Source organism: Mus musculus, chromosome 6, assembly GCF_000001635.26.
Source record: "Mus musculus strain C57BL/6J chromosome 6, GRCm38.p6 C57BL/6J".
Taxonomy (NCBI): Eukaryota; Metazoa; Chordata; class Mammalia; order Rodentia; family Muridae; genus Mus; species Mus musculus.
This window is the reverse complement of record NC_000072.6, coordinates 123,213,365-123,229,473: the sequence shown is the minus strand read 5'-3', so window position 1 is coordinate 123,229,473 and position 16,109 is coordinate 123,213,365. Positions and strand designations below refer to the sequence as shown.

Below are 16,109 nucleotides of genomic sequence, written 5' to 3'. Positions count from 1 at the left end.
ACATACATACATACATTAAAGCAAGACATGTGAGTATTAGTCAGAAGTGGTATTGTGACATACAAGGGTGTTGTGGTGTACATTTTGCTATATTGTGACTTTTTGGAATGGAATCAAGCAGGTATTTTAATTATGATTATTGTGACTACATTTTGAAGGTACTAACTCCATTTTGACATTCCTCTTTTCACACAAGCTGTAACTAAGGTAAATAACTGCTCTATCATCTTGACAACACATAAGCAATCACATTGATGACTGTAGGTCAATATGCAAATGAGACTCATGGTATCTAGACTTTTTAGGTGTGTGTGCCCTGTGTATTCAGATTTGACCTGTGTATTCAGATTGCCACGTGTGACACTTTTTTTTCTTTTCTTTTCTTTTTTTTTTTTTTTTTTTTTTTTGGTTTTTCAAGACAGGGTTTCTCTCTATAGCCCTGGCTGTCCTGGAATACACTCTGTAGATGAGGCTGTCCTCAAACTCAGAAATCCACCTGCCTCTGCCTCCCAAGTGTTGAGATTAAAGGAATGCGCCACCATTGCCCGGCATGTGACACATCTTGACTCTACAGTTCCCTCTCAACTGTAGGTGTGGAGACTCTACTGAAACAAATGAGTCCTTCTCTTCAGCACTGATGATTTGAGAGCACTCTGGACTTTTTTCATTCCTATCTTGGAAGGGACTGATCTCAGTAACCGTCCACAGGATTTCATCCATGAGTCTATGTTTGGTTCACTTCTAATGCTGTGTGCTCAACTAATTTTTTTCTTGAACCTATTTTTGCCTATATATCCATATATTCCTTTCCCTTATTTTTGTATGATCTCTAATTGTGATACTTGAAACAAACTGATTGATTGGTTTATGGACCGTTTTCATGTGGGGCCTCACTTGTCATTTGATTGGAGAGTAAAGAGGAGCCCACTCCTCTGGCAGGAGTTATCATCCTTAGGCTTAAAATTGTTGTCATGGACCAGACTGACCTTCTTGGGCTAATATGACAAAATCTGACTTATACTGGGCAAAAGTTCATTGGTAACATTTTACAAGTTCTCTCAATAGATTAGGAGAATTGAAGAGTGGTACACAATCAGAGGCAAGCCCCCATAGAGTCTGTTATCTCTTCCTCCGCACACACATTCTTTAGAACATTTCCTCCACTATCCCCATCAACACCCCCTCATTCACAAGGAAGCAGTCTCCAAGGGAACATTTATGACACTGGGATACAGAACATGTATGGCCCCTATCCTCAGTTCTTGGCACAGAACTTTGAAGAGTCTTTTGATTATAGGACATATTCTGTGAAAAATTTGTGGAGACTTTTTAAATTCCAGAAATAGTTTCAGGGTAATAAATATAAAAGGAACTGCCTTTCTCATTTATAACAATTCCATTTTAACTAGGCCTTGCATTATATTAATGAGGTAACTCTCATCAGTCCCTAAGGTCATTTCAAAATGGAACCAACCATGTGATCAGACAGTTGAAACACTTACACTCCCGCTGAAAGGGAAAAGGGCTGAAGATTGAGTTTGCTCACCAGTCACCAATTACTGACCTGTAGGGAACAACAAACATAAATTAGACTCATTGAAGGTTTTCCAGTAATAGCATAGTGGTGGGTATGGATAATAATGGAATAGATTTAGTAATTTAAAAAACACCCAAACATTTTTCATCATTTTTTGAGATATACTATGTCACAAGGGGAGAAGGAGGAAGTGGTTATTACCACCAAGGCATTACCAGCTGTTTCCAGTTCCCCTAGAGGATGAAGAAGCACGAACTATAGTGTGGAACTGACTGACTTTCCAGGAAGAGAAAACATTCCCCTAAGATGTCCAGAAGCAAACTTCTCTCTGCTTTCTTACCCATCTCCAGCATTCACCTCCCAAACTAATTCTCATGTGAAACATGAGACCCTGCACTCTAGTATCTGCTCCCTTCAGTCTCCAGGTCATCCTGGCATGCCTTGTAATAAACAATGCTGAAGCGACAGAACACAGTTCAACTGAAGAATGTCCTGAGATAAACCATAAAATTAAACAGAAGAAAGAAAGTCAGGAGGGAAATAGAAAATCACTGCGTGAGCAGAGTTGTGGGTGAGCTTCAATCAGATGTGCAGACAAATGTGAAATATCTGAGTCTATTCAAGAAAAAAGTGCAAAATCTCACTATCAGGATATAATAGCTATAAGGATTAAACTAGAAGCCTGGGATGTACGTGGAGATACAAAGGGGATTTTTTATTTTGTTGTGGCTGAACCTCTTTTATTATTTTTTTAAAAGAATACTTCCTATTGAACTTAGCTAAGTAGAAATTCCTATAAATTATGCTTGGAACTGCTCAGTCCCAGGGATAATAACAAAATACAAGGAATTGCTAAAGGCAAGAGAATAAGGAGATAGAAACATCTGATAACTATTTATTAATTAAGTCACACTGTGTATGCTTTGAATCTTCAATTCATGATAACTTCTCATGGGTTGTGATGCCAAATTTGACCAGACAGCTGATTTTTTTTCCATTTTTTAATTAGGTATTTAGCTTATTTACATTTCCAATGCTATACCAAAAGTCCCCCATACCCACCCACCCCCAATCCCCTACCCATCCACTCCCCCTTTTTGGCCCTGGCGTTCCCCTGTACTGGGGCATATAAAGTTTGCCTGTCCAATGGGCCTCTCTTTCCAGTGATGGCCGACTAGGCCATTTTTTGATACATATGCAGCTAGAGTCAAGAGTTCCAGGGTACTGGTTAGTTCATAATGTTGTTCCACCTATAGGGTTGCAGATCCCTTTAGCTCCTTGGCTACTTTCTCTAGCTCCTCCATTGGGAGCCCTGTGATCCATCCATTAGCTGACTGTGAGCATCCACTTCTGTGTTTGCTAGGCCCCGGCATAGTCTCACAAGAGACAGCTACATCTGGGGCCTTTCAATAAAATCTTGCTAGTGTATGCAATGGTGTCAGCGTTTGGATGCTGATTATGGGGTGGATCCCTGGATATGGAAGTCTCTACATGGACCATCCTTTCATCTCAGCTCCAAACTTTGTCTCTGTAACTCCTTCCAAGGGTGTTTTGTTCCCACTTCTAAGGAGGGGCATAGTGTCCACACTTCAGTCTTCATTTTTCTTGAGTTTCATGTGTTTAGGAAATTGTATCTTATATCTTGGGTATCCTAGGTTTTGGGCTAATATCCACTTATCAGTGAGTACATATTGTGTGAGTTCCTTTGTGAATGTGTTACCTCACTCAGGATGATGCCCTCCAGGTCCATCCATTTGGCTAGGAAATTCATAAATTCATTCTTTTTAATAGCTGAGTAGTACTCCATTGTGTAGATGTACCACATTTTCTGTATCCATTCCTCTGTTGAGGGGCATCTGGGTTCTTTCCAGCTTCTGGCTATTATAAATAAGGCTGCTATGAACATAGTGGAGCATGTGTCCTTCTTACCAGTTGGGGCATCTTCTGGATATATGCCCAGGAGAGGTATTGCTGGATCCTCCGGTAGTACTATGTCCAATTTCCTGAGGAACCGCCAGACTGATTTCCAGAGTGGTTGTACAAGCCTGCAATCCCACCAACAATGGAGGAGTGTTCCTCTTTCTCCACATCCACGCCAGCATCTGCTGTCACCTGAATCCTTGATCTTAGCCATTCTGACTGGTGTGAGGTGGAATCTCAGGGTTGTTTTGATTTGCATTTCCCTGATGATTAAGGATGTTGAACATTTTTTCAGGTGCTTCTCTGCCATTCGGTATTCCTCAGGTGAGAATTCTTTGTTCAGTTCTGAGCCCCATTTTTTAATGGGGTTATTTGATTTTCTGAAGTCCACCTTCTTGAGTTCTTTATATATGTTGGATATTAGTCCCCTATCTGATTTAGGATAGGTAAAGATCCTTTCCCAATCTGTTGGTGGTCTTTTTGTCTTATTGCGGTGTCTTTTGCCTTGCAGAAACTTTGGAGTTTCATTAGGTCCCATTTGTCAATTCTCGGTCTTACAGCACAAGCCATTGCTGTTTTGTTCAGGAATTTTTCCCCTGTGCCCATATCTTCAAGGCTTTTCCCCACTTTCTCCTCTATAAGTTTCAGTGTCTCTGGTTTTATGTGAAGTTCCTTGATCCACTTAGATTTGACCTTAATACAAGGAGATAAGTATGGATCGATGCGCATTCTTCTACATGATAACAACCAGTTGTGCCAGCACCAATTGTTGAAAATGCTGTCTTTCTTCCACTGGATGGTTTTAGCTCCCTTGTCGAAGATCAAGTGACCATAGGTGTGTGGGTTCATTTCTGGGTCTTCAATTCTATTCCATTGGTCTACTGGTCTGTCTCTATACCAGTACCATGCAGTTTTTATCACAATTGCTCTGTAGTAAAGCTTTAGGTCAGGCATGGTGATTCCACCAGAGGTTCTTTTATCCTTGAGAAGACTTTTTGCTATCCTAGGTTTTTTGTTATTCCAGATGAATTTGCAAATTGCTCCTTCTAATTCGTTGAAGAATTGAGTTGGAATTTTGATGGGGATTGCATTGAATCTGTAGATTGCTTTTGGCAAGATACAGCTGATCTTTATATGAGTATTAGCTTAGAAAAAAAAAACGGTGTGACATCACAGCCAGTTGATTTTTGACTTGGTGACTTTGATTAGTTATTCTTTTGTGTGTTAGTTGGCTTTGTTTTATATTTGAGTTTTATTGGATATTTTATTTACATTTTAAATGCTATCCTTGTTCCTGGTTTCACCTCCAAAAAACTCCTTCCCAACACCCATTCCCCCTCCCTCTGCTCGACAACCCACCCACTGTACAGATCTTCCTGGCCCTGGCATGCCCCCACACTGGAGCATAGGCCCTTTACAGGAACAAGGGACTCTCCTCCCATTAATATCTGACTAGGCCATCCTCTCCTACATATGGAGCTGGAGCCATGGATCCCACCATGTGTACTCTTTGGTTGGTGGTTTAGTCCCTGGGAGTTCTGGGAGTACTAGAGAGCTCATATTGTTGTTCCTCCTATGCGGCTGCTAACCCGTTCAGCTCCTTAGTTTCTTTCTCTACCTCCATCATTGGGGACCGTGTGCTCCATCTAATGGATGACTGTGAACATCCACTACTGTATTTGTCAGGCACTCTCATAGTCTCTCAGGAGACAGTCATATCAGGCTCCTGTCAGCAAGCCTTCTTGGCATCCACAGCACTGTCTAGGCTTGGTGATTGTATATGGGATGGATCCCCAATTGGGTCAGTCCCTGGATAGTAATTTCTTTTGTTTCTACTACACACTTTGTCTCTATAACTCCTTCCATGGATGATTCGTTCCTTCTAAGAAGGTTTGAAATATCCACACTTTGGTCTTCCTCCTTCTTGAGTTTCATGTGGTTTGTGAATTGTATCTTGGTTATTCCAAACTTCTGGGTTAATATCCACTTATCAGTGAGTGCATATCATGTGTGTTCTTTTGTGATTGGGTTACCGCACTCAGGATGATATCCTCCGGATCCATCCATTTGCCTAAGAATTTCATAAATTCATTGTTTTTGATAGCTGAGTACTCCAATTGTGTAAATGTACCACATTTTCTGTATCCATTCATCTGTTGAGGGATATATGGGTTCTTTTCAGCTTCTGGCTATTATAAATAAGGCTATGAACATAGTGGAGCATATGTCCTTATTACATGTTGGAATATCATCTGGGTATGTGCCCAGTAGAGGTATTGCTGGGCCCTCAAGTAATACTATGTCCAATTTTCTGAGGAACCACCAAACTGATTTTCAGAGTGGTTGTACCAGCTTGCAATCCCACCAGCAATGGAGTAGTGTTCCTCTTTCTCCACATCCTCGCCAGCATCTGCTGTCACCTGAGTTTTTTATTTTAGCCATTCTGACTACTGTGAGGTAGAGTCTCCAGGTTGTTTTGATTTGCATTTCCCTGATGATTAAGGATGTTGAAAATTTTTTCAGGTGCTTCTCTGCAATTCCTTGGGTATTCCTCAGTTGAGAATTTTTTGTTTAGCTCTGTATGCCATTTTTAATAGGGTTATTTGTTTCTATGGAGTCTAACTTCTTAAGTTCTTCGTATATATTGAATATTAGCCTTCTATCAGATGTAGGATTGGTAAAGATCTTTTCTAATCAGTTGGTTGCCTTTTTGTCTATTGACAGTGTCCTTTGCCTTACAGAAGCTTTACAATTTTATGAGGTAACATTTATAGATTCTTGGACTTACAGCACAAGCAATTGGTGGTCTGTTAAGGAATTTTGACCCTGTGCCCATATCTTCGAGGCAAATTCTCCACTTTCCTCTCAATAACTTTCAGTGTATCTGGATTTATGTGGAGGTCCTTGATTCACTTGGACTTGAACTTTGTACAAGGAAATAAGAATGGATAGATTTGCATTCTTCTACATGTTAGCTTCCAGTTGAGCCAGCGCCATTTGTTGAAAATGCTGTCTTTTTTTTTTCCACTGAATGGTTTTAGCTCCTTTGTCAAAGATGAAGTGAACATAGGTGTGTGGATTCATTTCTGGGTCTTCAATTCTATTCCACTGATATACCTGCATGTCACTGTGCCAATACCATGCAGTTTTTGTCACAAATTCTCTGTAGTACACCTTGAGAACAAGGATGGTGATTCCCCCAGAATTTCTTTTGTTGTTGAGAATAGTTGTCACTATCTTGGGGTTTTGTTTTTTGTTTATTTTTTTCAAATGAATTTGAGAATTGCTCTTTCTAATTCTATGAAGAATTGAGTTAGAATTTTGATGGGGATTGCATTGAATCTGTAGATTGCTTTTGGCAAGATAGCCATTTTTACTATATTAATCCAGACAATCCATGAGCAAGGAAGATCTTTCCATCTTCAGAGTTCTTCTTCGATTTCTTTCTTCAGAGACTTGAAGTTCTAATCATACAGATCTTTAACTTGCTTAATTGGAGTCACACCAATGTATTTTATATTATTTGTGACTAATAATATTGTTTAGGGTATTGTTTCCCTAATTTCTTTCTCAGCTTGTTTATCTTTTGTGTGGAGGAAGGCCACTGATTTGTTTGAGTTAACTTTAAATCCAGCTACTTTGCTGAATTTGTTTATCAGGTTTAGTTCTCTGGTGGAATTTTTAGGGTCACTTAAGTATACTATCATATCATATGAAAATAGTGATATTTTGACTTCTTCCTTTCCAATTTGTATCCCCTTGATCTCCTTTTGTTGTCAAATTGCTCTGGCTAGGACTTCAAGTACTATATAGAATAGGTAGGGAGAGAGTGGGCAACCTTGCCTAGTCCCTGATTTTAGTGGGATTGCTTCAAGTGTGATGTTGGCTACTGCTTTGCTATATATTGCTTTTACTATGTTCGGGTATGGGCCTTGAATTCCTGATCTTTCCAAGACTTTTATTATGAATGGGTGTTGGATTTTGTCAAATGCTTTCTCAGCATCTAATGAGATGATCATATGTATTTTTTTCTTTGAGTTTGTTTATATAGTGATTTATGTTGGTGGGTTTCCATATGGTGAACCATCCCTGAATCCCTAATATGAAGTCTACTTGGTCATGATGGATGATCCTTTTAATGTGTCCTTGGATTTGGTATGCAACAATTTTATTGAGTATTTTTGCATCGATATTCATAAGGGAAATTGGTCTAAAGTTCTCTTTCTCTGTTGTGTTTTTGTGTGGTTTAGGTATCAAAGTAATTGTGGCTTCATAGAACAAATTGGGTAGAATACCCTCTGTTTCTATTTTGTGGAACAGTTTTAGGAGTGTTGATATTAAAGCTTTTTTGAAGGGCTGATAGAACTCTGCACTAAACCCATCTGGTCCTGGGCTTCCTTTGGCTGGGAGACTATTAATGACTGTTTCTATTTCTTTAGGGGATATGGTACTTATCATTAATCTCATCTTGATTTAACTTTGGTACCTGGTATCTGTCTAGAATGTTGCCCATTTCATACAGTTTTCTAGTTTTGTTTAGTATAGGCTTTTGTAGTAGGATCTGATGATGTTTTGGACTTCCTCAGTTTCTGTTGTTATGTCTCCCTTTTCATTTCTGATTTTGTTAATCCTAATTAACTGTCCCTGTGCCCTCTAGTTGGTCTGGCTAAGGGTTTATCTATTTTGCTGATTTTCTCAAAGAACCACCTCCTGATTTGGTTGATTCTCTGTATAGTACTTTTCGTTTCCACTTGGTTGACTTTAGCCCTGAGATTGATAATTTCCTGACACCTACTCCTCTTTGGTGAATTTTCTTCTTTTGTTCTAGAGCTTTCAGGTGTGCTGTCAAGCTGCTCTTGTATGCTCTCTCCAATTTCTTTTTGGAAGCACTCAGACCTATGAGTTTTTCTCTCTTAGGGCTGCTTTCATTCTGTCCCATAAGTTTGGGTATGTTGTGGCTTCATTTTCATTAGACTCTAAAAAGTCTTTAATTTCTTTCTTTACTTCATCCTTGCCCAAGTTCTCATCGAGTAGAGAATTGTTTAGCATCCACGTGTATGTGAGCTTTCTATTATTTATGTTGTTATTGAAGATCATCCTTAGTCCATGGTGATCTGATAGGATGCATGGGATTATTTCAATCTTCTAGTATCTGTTGAGGCCTGTTTTGTGACCAGTTATATGGTCAGTTTTGGAGAAGGTACCATGAGGTACTGAGAAGAAGGTATATCCTTTTGTTTTAGGATAAACTGTTCTATAGATATCTGTTAAATTCATTTGTTTCATAACCTCTGTTAGTTTCACTGTGTCTCTGTTCAGTTTCTGTTTCCATAATCTGTCCTTTGATGAGAGTGGGGTGATAAAGTCTCCCCCTATTATTGTGTGCAGTGCAATGTGTGCTTTGAGCTTTAGTAGTTTCTTTTATGAATGTGGATGCCCTTGCATTTACAGCATAAATGTTCAGAATTGAGGTTTCATCTTGGTGGATTTTTTCCTTTGATGAGTATGAAGTCTCCTTTCTTATCTTTTTTGATAACTTTATGCTGAAAGTCAATTTTATTTGATATTAGAATGGCTACTCCAGCTTGTTTCTTGGAACCATTTGCTTAGAAAATTGTTTTCCAGCCTTTTACTCTGAGGTAGTGTCTGTCTTTGTCACTGAGGTGCATTTCCTGTATGCAGCAAATTGTTGGGTCCTGTTTATATAGCCAGTCTGTTAGTCTATGTCTTTATATTGGGGAATTGAGTCCATTGATGTTAAGAGATATTAAGGAAAAGTAATTGTTACTTCCTGTTATTTTTGTTGTTAGAGTTGGGATTCTGTTCATGTGGTTATCTTCTTTTTGGTTTGTTGAAAGATTACTTTCTTTTTCTAGGGCGTAGTTTCCCTCCTCGTGTTGGAGTTTTCTGTCTATTATAATTTGTAGGGCTGGACTTGTAGGGCAGAGCAATTAGACAACAAAATTAGGTTAATGGGATACAAATTGGAAAGCAAGAAGTCAAAATATCACTATTTGCAGATGATATGATAGTGTACTTAAGGACCCCAAAAATTCCACCAGAGAACTCCTAAACCTGATAAACAACTTCAGCAAAGTAGCTGAATATAAAATTAACTCAAACAAATTAGTGGCCTTCATCTACACAAAAGATAAACAAACTGACAATGCATTTAGGGGAAAAAACACCCTTCACATAACATTTGAGGTGTAAATAAAGAAAATATCCATTTAAAAAGGAAAGAATAAAAGAGACATTAAGGAAAAGTAGTTGTTGCTTCCTGTTATTTTTCTTGTTAGAATTAGGGTTCTCACTGGAAAGAGAGGCCCATTGGACACGCAAACTTTATATGCCCCAGTACAGGGGAACGCCAGGGACAAAAAGGGGGAGTGGGCGGGTAGGGGGACTTTTGGTATAGCATTGGAAATGTAAATGAGCTAAATACCTAATAAAAAATGGAAAAAAAAGAATTAGGGTTCTGTTCATGTGTCTATCTTCTTTTAGGTTTGTTGAAAGATTACTTTCGGCTTTGCAGATGCCACTGTTGCTTTTTGCAGCTTGCTGCAACCATGGTCAACCCCACCGTGTTCTTCGAGATCACGGCAGATGACGAGCCCTTGGGCCGATTCTCCTTCGAGCTGTTTGCAAAGTTCCAAAGACAGCAGAAAATTTTCGAGCTCTGAGCACTGGAGGGAAAGAATTTGGCTATAAAGGTTCCTCCTTTCACAGGATTATTCCAGGATTCATGTGCCAGGGAGGTGAATTTTCATGCCATAATGGCACTGGCAGCAGGTCCATCTACGGAGAGAAATTTGAGGATGAGAATTTCATCCTGAAGCATACAGGTCCTGGCATCTTGTCCATGGCAAATGCTGGACCAAACACAAACGGTTCCCAGTTTTTTATCTGCACTGCCAAGACTGAATGGCTGGATGGATGGCAAGCATGTGGTCTTTGGGAAGGTGAAAGAAGGCATGAACACTGTGGAAGCCATGGAGCGTTTTGGGTCCAGGAATGGCAAGACCAGCAAGAAGATCACCATTTCCGACTTTGGACAACTCTAATTTCTTTTGACTTGCGGGCATTTTACCCTCAAACCATTCCTTCTGTAGCTCAGGAGAGGGTCTCTACCCCATCTGCTCCCAATGTCCTGTAATCTCTGCTCTCACTGAAGTTCTTTGGGTTCCATATTTTCCTCATTCCCCTTCAAGTCTAGCTGGATTGCAAAGTTAAGTTTATGATTATGAATAAAAACTAAATAAGAAAAAAAGAAAATGGAAAGATTACTTTCTTTCATTTTCTAGGGTGTAGTTTCCCTCCTTGTGTTGGTGTTTTCCCTTTATTTTCCTTTGAAGGGCTGGATTTGTGGAAAGATATTGTATAAATTTGGTTTTGTCATGGAATACCTTGGTTTCTCCATCTATGGTGATTGAGAGTTTTGCTGGGTATAGTAACCTGGGCTAGAATTTGTAGTCTCTTAGGGTCTGCATGACATCTGCCCAGGATCGTCTGGCTTTCATAGTCTCTGGTGAAATATCTTGTGTAATTCTGATAGGTCTGTCATTATATGTTACTTGACCTTTTTTCTTACTGGTTTTAACATTATTTATTTTGTGCATTTAGTGTTTTGATTATTATGTGACAGGAGGAATTTCTTTTCTGGCCCAAACTATGTGGAATTCTGTAGGTTTCGTGTATGTTCATGGGCATCTCTTTCTTTAGGTTAGGGAAGTTTTCTTCTATAATTTTGTTAAAGATATTTACTGGCCCTTTATGTTGGAAATCTTCACTCTCTTCTATACCTATTATCCTTAGGTTTAGTCTTCTCATTGTGTCCTGGATTTCCTGGATGTTTTGGATTAGGATCTTTTTGCATTTTGCATTTTCCTTGATTGTTGTGTCAATGTTTTCTATGATATCTTCTGCACCTGAGATTCTATCTTCTATCCCTTGTATTCTGTTGGTGATGCTTACATCTATAGCTCCTGACTTCTTTCCTAGGTTTTCTTTCTCCAGAGTTGTTCCCTTTGTGATTTTTTTTATTATTTCTAGTCTAATTTTTAGATCCTGGATGATTTTGTTCAATTCCTTCACCTATTTCAATGTGTTTTCCTGTAATTCTTTAAGGGATTTTTGTGTTTCCTCTTTAAGGGCTTCTACCTGTTTACCTGTGTTCTCCAGTATTTCTTTAAGGGAGCTATTTATGTCCTTCTTAAAGTCTTCCATTATCCTCTTGAGAAATTACTTTAGATCTATATCTTGCTTTTCTGGTATGATGGTGTTTCCAGGACTTTCTATGGTGGGAGAATTGGGTTCTGATGATGCCAAGTAATCTAGATTTCTGTAGCTTATGGTCTTATGCTTGCCTCTCACCATCTAATTAGCTCTAGTGCTCTCTGCCCTTGCTATATCTGACTAGATCCTGTCTTTCCTATAATCTTGGTTGAGTCATAACTTCTCAGATTCCAGCTTTCTCTGTGTTCCTATGATTCCAGGATCCTGTGATCCTGAGATTCTGGGTGTGTCAGAGTTCCTGGGATTCAAGCTTCCTCTGAGACCCTGAGATCTTGATGTGAGCAGACTCCTGGGATCCTGGGATCCTAAGATCCTGGGCATGTTAGAGCACCTAGGAGTGGTACCTTCTCTGCGGGGGCTGTGGGACTGTCCACTGAGTTCGAAACCCAGGTAGACCAGCTCTGACTAGAAAGAACCCGAGTCACTGGTTGGGTGGGGTTCCTGCATCCCTGGCTCCTGCTGGTCTCAGTCACTACAAGTTGTATTGGAACAGATGTTGTGTTCTGCTCACCGGTGATCCTAAGATCCTGGGTGTTCTAGAACACCTGGGGAGTGGAGAGTCCTCTGGGGACCGTGGGACTGTCTGTGGAGTTTGCACCCAAAGTCTTGATCAATTATTCTTAATCTTTATCAGATGATTAAAGCAGTGTAACTAAAGTGTTGGTAAGTTGAAAACAATGAAATAAGCCACAATTATGTTCCTGTGGGCCAGAAATTTATTTCAGATTTCAGTGAAAGCTCTGACTTAACAGATTTTTTTTCTATAAATACACTATGAAATTTTACACATAATGCAAAAAAAAAAAAAACAATGATGACTTTTAGGTAAGATGATAAATTGGAAGTTTCATCAATGAAATGAAAAAAAAAGGTCAAAATGATACCCAGCAATCTCTTTTCCTGAAAGAGACAAGAGCTTTAAGTGAACTTAGTAAGCCAAGAAAGATCCCTGCAGGGAAGCAGACAGTAGTGGCTGGGAACTGCCCAGACACACCAAGCTTCTCCAGACAGAGCAGTAAAGACTATGGAGTAGCATTATGTTTTATTCATACCAGTATAGAAAGATAAGGCAACTGAACACCAAGGACTGGAAGTAGAATTGGCAGTGACCCAGGGAGCTGAAGTTACAGCAACTTGTAAGGATTGATGAAGCTCTAGTTACCACCAGGCAATGACTTTCAGTCTCTCCTGCCATAAAGTCTGTAGCCAATGACTCCCACAACACACACAGTACTGAGAGGAGCCAGAGACAGCCTAAGCATGTAACTAAGCAGCACACCTCTCAACTTATGAGGCTGCGCCACAATGTCACTCTAAAGAATAGCTTCTAAACTACCAGGGCAGTACCCACCCAAAAAGCAGGCCCCATTAGTTTAAACTTGAATTATAAAATGTACTTCCCACATCAGTGCAGCTTGCTTCATATATCACCACAGAAATGGAAAACTTCAAAGCCCATCCCATAAAGGAAGAAATACTGATTGATTGGTATGTTTTAACCCACTGTACTTTGATCATATTTTGCCTATTTGTTTGTTTGGTTTTGTTCATGTTTGTCATTTTTTGATATTGTTAATTATTTGTTCACTCTAAATCTTGCATATATAAATGTTCTTAGTTTAGTCTCATATATTCATTTCATGGTTATGCTTAGGGTAGTTAGTATGTTTTTCTACAAAATCTACCAATGAGCACTCTCTGCTATACTTTCCATGCACAACTTATATTCTTTCCCTCGGCCTTACTTCTTTTCCTCTGTCCATAATTATTATCACTACTTCTCAACTATGGTGTTCCCAGGCCTTATAAGTCTGTGGATCTTAACATTATTAATATTTCCCCCTTGTTCTGTGTAGTTTTATGTCAACTTGACACAAGCTAGAGTCATCTGAGAGGAGGGAACCTCAACTGAGAAAATGGCTCTATAAGAATAGGCTGTAGTCAAACTATACTGTTTTCTTAATTAGTAATTGATAGGAAGGCACCCAACCCAACATGGGTGGTGCCACCCTGGATCTGGTAGTCCTGGGTGCTATAAGAAAGCAGGCTGAGTAACCCATGGGGAGCAAGCCAGTAAGGAACAGCCCTCCATGGGCTCTGTACCAGCTCCTGCCTTTAGATTCCTTCCCTATTCCTGTCCTAGCTTTTTAAAAAAATGAACAGTGATGTAGGAGTATAAACCAAATAAACCCTTTCTTCCCCAACTTGCTTTGGTGCCAGTATTTCATCACAGTTATAGCCACCATAACTAAAACACCCTCCAAGTAACTTTTCCAATTTTGATTGCCTCTAAAATTGTCTAATCCTTATAGTTACCTATACAATATCCCTCCAAATCATATTCTTAGTAACTAAAATTTTAGTATATGCCATATTCTTCTTGACTATTTATCTTTCCACATTTATTGAAGCTAATGAACCAATGTTATTCATTGCTACTATGTCATTTACATAATGGCCCTATCCAACAGCTGTGGTTGCTGCTGATATTTCTACACAGAGCAAAAACTCAGACAATGCACCAGGTACTCTGGGCTACTGAACTGAGGGTCTAAGCTCTGAATCTCAACTCTACTATAACCTAGCCCCACTGGAACATTGTAAGTACTTCAACTAAAATAATAAACTTGGTTGAAAAATAAAAGCGATAAAGTAGTTTGGATGCTTCTAGATGTACTTTTAAATGGTTAGTGTGAGAATCCTCCAATTTCTTTATGAAAGAAATTATTATGCTTGTAGACAAGGCCCTGGTATAACTGTCTTCTGAAATGCTTCACTCAGCAGCTGACTGAAACAGATACAGAGACCCAAAGTCAATGATTGGGCTGAGTTCAGAGAATCTTATAGAAGAATTGGAGGAAGGACTGAAGGCTCCAAAAGGGATGGGAACTCCACAGGAAGACCAACAGAGTCAACTAACTTGGACCCTTAGGGGTTCTCAGAGCCTGAACCTCCAACTAAAAGCATGCATGGGCTAGACCTACTTCCCCTGTAGATATGGAGCAAATGTGCAGCTTGGTCTCCACGCAGATCCCACAACAATTTGAGTGGGGGCTGTCCCTAAAGCTGTTGTCTGTCTGTGGATTCTGTTCTCTTAACTGGGCCAGGCCACCTTGTTTGGCCTCAGTGGGAGGAGAGGTACCTAGCCCTCCAAAGACTTGATGTGCCAGGGTCTGGGGTTGCCTAAGGGGAAGGGGGCATAGGAGACCTCCACTCTCTCAGAGGAAAAGGGGAGAGAGAATGGGGGAGGAACTTGTGAGGGAGGGACTAGGAGGAAGTGGGGCATTGATTGGAATGTAAGATAAATAAATAAATAAATAAATAAATAAATAACAAAAAATAGTTCAGATACATAAAACTCAATGCAGTAATATAATATACAAACTATAAAAGATGAAGGCAACATAATTCTCCTCAAGATTACTATATTAGTTACTTTTGTTGCTAGGATAAAATACCATAACTGAAGCAACATAGAAAAGCTAAATATTTTGGCTTACAGTTCTAGAGGGAGAGTCCATAATGGTAGGGAAGTTCTGGCAGCAAGCAGAGTGGGAACCTTATGATCATATTTAAATTTCCATTAAGGAAGCAGAGGAAAAAAGGGAAAGCTGGAATAGGCTGTAACCTCTCAAAGTGTGTGTACACACTCACACTCATGCACACACACACACACATAATGTACTACCTCTTGCAAGGGTGCACCTTCTCAAGGTTCCACAACCACTGCCAAATAGCAATATAATCTGGAGACCAAGTGTTCAAATACATAAGTCTGTGGGGGACATTACTCATTCAAATCACCACAACTATTATCTCACAGTAATGGCCTCCATGGAGAATAAATTAGAAGAAATCCCAGTAAAAGAACTGGAGAAAGTAGCTATGAGCATATTCAAGGACAGAAGTGAGTTCCTATGTGTAGGGAGCCATTCTGGACTTCCCGGTCAGCAGGATGGAAGTCTGCTCCAGGTAGTAAACAAGCCCATGTTTGGTGGATGGCCCGCCCTTAATCCCTGATTGGCTGAGCAAGCCTGCCTGGTGAGGTGATGTGACCTGTGGTGATTGGTGGGGGAGTGGTTGTGGCTGGAGTGGAGAAAAACACTTGTAACAAGAGAGGCTGGGGGATTTGAAGTAAGTAGCTGCCTGAGTAAAAACTGCATTAAGAAGAACCGGTGGTTGCATCTTTCTTGCTGGTCGAGTGGGATGCGACACCTATGTGAATTCCAAGAGAATAAAAAGCTGAATGAGTTGAGAGACCATATGAGACATTAATTCAGATGAAAAACAAAACTGAAATACTTGAAATTGAAAATACAATAAGTCAAACAAACAAAAAAAAGGATCCCTCAATAGG

General features: G+C 39.7%; 1 pseudogene; it reads left to right on the top strand.

Moving 5' to 3' along the window:
* Positions 9,984–10,722, top strand: Gm5883 (predicted gene 5883; annotated as a pseudogene).